The sequence below is a fragment of the Fukomys damarensis genome, unplaced genomic scaffold, assembly GCF_012274545.1.
Source record: "Fukomys damarensis isolate Sample0158 unplaced genomic scaffold, DMR_v1.0_HiC HiC_scaffold_15, whole genome shotgun sequence".
Lineage (NCBI taxonomy): Eukaryota > Metazoa > Chordata > Mammalia > Rodentia > Bathyergidae > Fukomys > Fukomys damarensis.
The window spans coordinates 22,538,048-22,543,654 of record NW_022900927.1 but is presented as its reverse complement, the minus strand read 5'-3'; positions in this window follow the sequence as shown (position 1 = coordinate 22,543,654).

Below are 5,607 nucleotides of genomic sequence, written 5' to 3'. Positions count from 1 at the left end.
GCAAGAGGGCAGGAGCCTCAGGTTTCAGGCCTCAATTTTGGGCCAAAAAGAAAAGAACATGGTGGGCTGGGTATTCAGGTCAGTGGTTCTGCTGTCTTCCTCGCAAGCACAAGGACCGGAGTTTGATCCCCGGTACCAAAAAAAAAAAAAAGCATGATGAAGTTTTTACTTTACCAACTAAAATGTCACTTGTCATAAAGGAGGATGTAATAGAAATTATCTTTTTTTTTTCCTGGTTCTGGGAATTGAACTCAGGACCTTGAGCTTGCAAGGCAGGTGCAGTGCCACTGAGCTAAGTCCCTGGCCCTAGAATTTGTCTTTCATAAACCATAGTTGATTTTCTCCTCCCTTTTCTTTCACGTCTGAACGTGAACACGAAGAGAACATGGCACCGCTGCAGTCAGTGGTGTGCACCAGGCCAGAGAGCAAGCAGCGGGGACCCCTAGAGGACAGTCCAGTATTAGTTCCTGAGTAATCAGACCAAGTCCTTTCCTGGGAGAAGAGAAAAAAGCCAGCACCTTTCTAGGACGTCTGGCTCTCAGGAAGCGTCATGTGGGGCCACAGAGTCTGCTGCAGCTACAAAGCGGGCAAAGTTTTCTTTTAAACTTTAAACAGAAGTAGCCTGAAAGGGTTCATAACTATACCGATAGAAAAGGAAAGAAGAGAAAAGGGAGACCTCTTCTTCAGGGTGGAAGTCTGTCCGGTTTTTCCTGGCGTGTCAGTGCACTGTGCTCGTCTTGGCCACTGGCCCAGCCTCCTGAATTTCCCTCATCATCACCAGGATCTGGGTTACACGGTCCCCTCCACTTTCTGCCACAGGCGAGCCTGAGTACTGGAGCAAGCTGCCAGGGGCCACGCTGGATCAGGGCTCAGGTAAAGGTGTTGTTCTGGCCTTTCACACTCAGGGAGACATTCGAAGAGGTAAACATCCTGGAGACTGATGCGCGCCTCAGCAGATTCTCTGGATTTTCCGTCTGTCCTGCATTAGTGTCAGCTGTAACTCCGGCCAGTCTGACTTGTTCCAGCAGTCTGCGGGTACTGGATACTCAAGCTTTTTGCCTTGCGATTAGAGGGGTTCTTTGTCTGTCCCAAGAGAAGCTGGTCCAGTACCTTCCCCGGTAAGTGCGTGGTGTCAAAGCCCACGAGGCTGGCCAGCAGGGTAGGAGGGGAGTGTGCCCCGGGCTGCTCACGGCATCTCTCAGTCACATGGCTGGGCAGGGCAAATCCAACATAAAAAGATGGGAGAAAATGTCACCTACCCTTCCATTTCAAAAGATACTTTTGAACACACAGGAAAATACAGTAGAGCAGGGGTCATAGGTTCCCCTTCTCCATTTTGAGCTTCCTGTGTCATATGGGCTTCCCACCCATAATGTGTCTTGGCCCCAACAGATGCGGTCTTGGAATCGCAGCAGTTGGCGCCCCCCGTGGGTGCTGGTCTGTTCTGAGCATCCATCTCCAGGGCAGCATGAGTGGTCTGGGCCCAGTTTTTCCATACTTCAAGCCCTTCTGGCTTCGAAGAATTTGGAAGCAGACGTTCCGGGGAAGGCTGGGGCGGTGACTGCATTCACCTTGTGCAACCTGGATAGTCGGAGCTGGTGGCATCTGTTCTTGGGGGTTAACTGCTGCGGCCACTGCCGGGGTCCCCTGTGTAGTCAGTCTGAGCTGTATTCTGGGATTTACCTGCCGCAGCCTGTGTAGCCGCTGGAATGAGGGTGTCGCCATTGGTGACCTGTGCCGGAAAGAGAGTTTGCAAGGCTTTGCACCACCTCTTCATGGCAGTTTTCCACTACAGACGTGGTGCCCACCATCTCCTCATCATCCTCCACTTTTATGGCTGCCAGAGCTGTGGGTGAGAAACTGACATCAGCTGTGGGCTTCCTGGGGAATGGCAATGCGGGTAATGTTCCACTGCTGAGGGTGCCCCAGGACTGGGCAGAATACACAGAATGGTCCCAGTTTCTCCTCCCTATGGACGGGCACCGTCTACTGTCAGTAAGTCTGGCCTCAAAGGCACAACTGTCACTGGCCCTGCGGAGTGGCCAACATGGAGGCCCCGCTGCCCTGAGATGGTAGAGGGTATAGTGATGGGCATGTCCACTTTGTGCTTCTTCACTGGCAGGAGGACACTGGTGGTAACCGCCACGCCCCTTCCCAGGTGAGCTCTGCAGCCTGGATGGGGATCTGCTGATCGCCAGCAGGAGAATGGCCAGCAACCACCTGAGCCTGGGTTTGCCTGCGTGGGACTGGTTCCTCCAGGGTTTCCCCCACCTGGATCCGCTGGGCCACCTGCAGCTACTGCGCCTGGATCTGGATTGCTTGCGGCTGCAAGGGCTTGGGCTCTGCAGAGAAGGGGTCTGGATGGAAGGGAACAGCCCTCTTTCTGATACAGATTTTTCTTCCCTAATATAGATATTTTACTAGTGTAGTTTCTTTTTTTGAGGCAGGGTCTCGCTATGTAGATCAGGCTGCCCTTGAACTCACTATGTAGTTCAGGCTGTCCTGGAACTTGCAGTGATCCTTCTGCCTCAGCCTGCCGTGTGCTAAGATAACAGGCATGCACCAGCATACCTGGCAGATTTCTTTTTCTTTCCTTTTTTTTTTTTTTTTTTTTAACAAAGGATAACTTTTTGGAGCTACTCCTATATCTGCAATTTCTCAGAATAACCATCTGAAATATGCCAAAGTAGTATGTTTTGGGGTTGCACATTCTGGTCTCCTGCAGTCTCATCCTGAGCCCCAACATCTTCTTTCTGATAGGGATAGGAAAAAAGTGTTTGCCACAACAATGGCTGTGGCCCTGTTAGCTCCAGTTTTTATTGAGTTTGCGGTCATTTACTGTCCGTCCTCCTCTGAGACCCATCTGTTACAGGGATCAAATAAATAAAGGGGTGAAATAAATAAAGATAAAGCTGGATGAGATGGTATATGTCTGCAAATCTAGTATACCAGAAAGCTGAGGCAGGAGGAGTGCATATTTGAGCCCAGCTGAGTTAACTTAGTGACTTAGCAAGATTGTTTCAAAACAAAAAGTACAAAAAAAGGGCTGGGGATGTAGCTCAATGTGAAGGCCCTGGGTTAAATTCCCAATACCACACAATGACACATACAAACACACACGTACACAAAAGATAGAGACTGATGGGTGTGGTGGCGCACACCTGTAATCCCAGAACTCTGAAGGCTGAGGCAGGAGGATCAACAGGAGTTCCAGGCCAGCCTGGGGGCTACATAGTAAATTTAAAATCAGCCTGGACTACATAGCAAGAGCTTGTCTCCAAAAACAAAACAAAACAAACAGAATAAAGAGCAAAAAATAACAAAATATCAAATAAATATGCAGTGCTGAAGATTGATAATGATAATCCCCTCCCCTCGATATCAGAAATCAAAAAGACCTTTTTTGTTTGTTTTTAGATAAAGTCTCATTATGTGTCCAGGCTGCTCTCAAATTTGTGGGCTTAAGTGAGAAATGATTTTCCCAGTTCAGCTTCCTGAGCAGGTGGGACTATAAACACATTACCACACTTAGCAAAAAATGAAACTGTTTTTTCTTTTCTTTCTTTGAGATAGGGTCTTGCTACGCAGTTTTTTCAGGCTGGCCTCAAATTTGTGGAGATCCTCCTTCCTCAGCCTCCAGATATGTGCCCCATGCCTGGCTTCTATTTTGGGTTGTTTTGTTTTGTTTGCATTGCCTGTACTTTGGTGTCACATTTAAGAATAAGCTGCCAAGGCTAAAGTCATGAAGATTTACTCCCTTGTTTTCTGCTTAGAGTTTTCAGGTTTTATCTCTCATATTAAAGTCTTCGGTCATTTTGAGTTAGTTTTCATATATGATGTGAGATAGGGGTCCAGTTTCATTCTTTTGCACATGAATGTATAGACACTGCATTACTAGTTGTTGAAGAAAGTTTTCTTTTCCCTACTGGTCTTGGTGTCTGTTGAAAATCACTTGGCCATAAATAGACTGGTTTATTAATTTCTCTTTTTAAAAATATACTGTTTTAGAACCACGCCTGCTCCCGACCCAGCCGCCATCGCTCAAGCGCTGGGAAGGTAGGCCGGGCCCGATCCACCACGGGAAGGAGAACCACGCCTGCTCCCGACCCAGCAACCATCCCTCAAGCGCCAGGAAGGTAGCAGCGTGGGTGCCCCTGAACCCCCATAAGCCCCCCCCCACACTCTCAGACCTCCTGACTGTGCAAGTCTTTGGACCCACTCTGCAGAGGCAGAGGTGGTCATCAAGGGTATTTTTCTGAGTTCCCAATTTTGAACATCTTTAAAGAAAGGGCGTGGGAAACCTGTAATAGAACATTGCGGAGTTCAACCATTCAGAAGGATGGGGAACTCAATCTGGGCCTTGCAGCCCGAGGTCAGTCAACATCATGGGGTTCAGCAATCAGCTAACTGAGATCAGGGGTCTTGCATCCTCACTCTGTCTGAGCCATTAAATGGTAAATATACTATATTGAAAAGTTTGTTCACTGCAGACATGTTCTGGACTGCTTCTTGATTTCAATTTAATTCAAATGATTTAAGGGTGATAGACTAGTGACTACCACAGGTGGTCAGTGTCCAAGTTGTGCTTGATCTCAATGTGTTGCTGATTGTATCAGTTGGGGTAAAGCATTGCCGTTGACTTGATGAGCTGTTTTCTCTGATGTTATCAAGATGAGAATGTCCGTGGGTCGTTAGAGACACAGAAGCTAGTGCAACTATATCAGGAAGATTTGGGTGATAATCCAGAGATTAGACCAAGGACAGTCCGACAACAAAAATTAAAATGAGAAAACACTTAAGCAAGACACAAGGACAGACTTCCAGTTCACCAATGGCAAACAGTAGGGCAAATGAGGATGAAAAGGCCAATAGTGAACCACCAGGACACCCTGAACTCAAAGCACAGGAAGTAACGAAACAGATCAATCAGGCTCTGGAAAAATTCAAAACAGAAATAATTTCCCAGATAACCATAGAGATAGTGAGCAAAATGGAAGTCATGATTCGAGACTCTAGAGCAGAAACTGACAAAAAAATAGATGAGCTCAGGACCATGATAGAAGCCATGAAGGCCCAGCATAAGAAAGAAATGGAAAAAATAAACGCCCAACATAGGAAAGAAATGGAATCCATAAAACAGATTCAAACAGATATCCAGGAGATTAAACACTCTATTGAAAGTGTACGCAACAGAATAAAAGAATGCGAAGATAGGCTCTCAGATATAGAAGATAAGATTGCAATCAGTGACCATGAAAAGAGAGGTCTCTTAAAAACAGTAAGAGATCATGAGAAATCAATCCAACAACTCCTAGATGATGCAAAGAAGAATAACATAAGACTGATAGGAATCCATGAAGTAGCAGGAGAAAATACAAATGACTTTAAAAAGCTGTTTGCAGAATTAATGACAGAAAACTTCCCAGAGAGGAAGAATTTGACATTCAGATAACTCAGGCATATAGGACCCCAACTAGCTACAATAAAAAAAGTCTACACCTAGACATATAATAATCAAGATCCCAGAAACCCAACAGGAGAACAAAATACTACAAGCAGTAAGAGAAAAGAAACAAATCACATACAAAGGAAAGCCCATCAGAATCA